The sequence below is a fragment of the Glycine soja genome, unplaced genomic scaffold (genome assembly GCF_004193775.1).
Source record: "Glycine soja cultivar W05 unplaced genomic scaffold, ASM419377v2 tig00000186_1_pilon_1_52624, whole genome shotgun sequence".
In the NCBI taxonomy this organism is placed as follows: domain Eukaryota; kingdom Viridiplantae; phylum Streptophyta; class Magnoliopsida; order Fabales; family Fabaceae; genus Glycine; species Glycine soja.
Window position 1 is genome coordinate 32580 of NW_021143579.1, and position 1163 is coordinate 33742.

Here is a 1163-nt window from a genome sequence, read left to right on the forward strand (position 1 = left end):
GGATATCATTTAATGGTAGTTGTAGTTCAAACCTACATTGTTACTTGCATAAGAAGGCAACTAGTTGTGCATGCTGAATACAGTGTATGACTAGAGGCAATCCATCTGACATACAACCCTTTGATCCTGAGATAGATAGGACATTTCATAGATTAGTTAGACATCATTTAGTACCTTTTGAGCATCCTGAGCATTCTGTTATTGGTGATTTTGAGCATTATTGTTTTGAACATTCTGATTTTAAACATTTTGAGAACATGGCACAACCTCCACCCCGTGAGAGGACTCTAAGGGAAATGGCTGCACCTGATTTCACCTACGAAAGCTTGTGCATCCAATACCCTGATGAGGATGTCCCATATGTTCTTAAAATTGGACTAATCCATTTGCTTCCAAAGTTTCATGGCCTTGCAGGTGAAGACCTGCACAAACATCTGAAAGAATTCCATATTGTCTGCTCCACCATGAAACCCCCAGATGTCCAGGAGGATCACATATTTCTAAAGGCCTTTCCTCATTCTTTAGAGGAAGTGGCAAAGGACTGGCTTTATTACCTTGCTCCACGGTCCATCACGAGTTGTGATGACCTCAAGAGAGTATTTTTAGAAAAAAATTTCCCTGCTTCCAGGACCATGGCCATCAGAAAGGATATTTCAGGCATTAGACAACTCAGTGGAGAGAGCTTATATGAATACTGGGAGAGATTTAAGAAACTATGTGCCATTTGCCTTCACCACCAAATTTCTGAGCAGCTTCTCCTCCAATATTTTTATGAAGGACTCAGTAACATGGAGAGAAGTATGATAGATGCTGCCAGTGGTGGAGCCCTTGGAGACATGACCCCTGCTGAAGCCAGAAATTTAATTGAGAAGATGACTTCAAACTCCCAGCAATTTAATGCCAGAAGTGATGCTATTGTCATTAGAGGAGTGCATGAAGTAGCCACGAATTCATCTTCATCAGGTGAGACTAAGAAGCTTGAAGGTAAACTAGATGCCTTGGTTAACCTGGTAACCCAATTGGCCATGAATCAAAAATCTGCACCTGTCGCCAGACTCTGTAGTTTATGCTCCTCTGCTGATCACCACACAGACCTTTGCCCTTTTGTGCAACAATATGAAGCAATTGAACAGCCTGAAGCTTATGCTACAAACATCTACAAC

General features: G+C 41.6%; 1 non-coding gene across 1 annotated transcript; it reads right to left on the reverse strand.

The window, feature by feature from the left end:
- Window positions 1-635: 635 nt before the first annotated feature.
- On the reverse strand, window positions 636-742 carry LOC114404127. The gene has a single exon (XR_003664824.1). It is a non-coding gene; the product is annotated as a small nucleolar RNA R71 (small nucleolar RNA).
- Between the last annotated feature and the right edge of the window lie 421 nt (window positions 743-1163).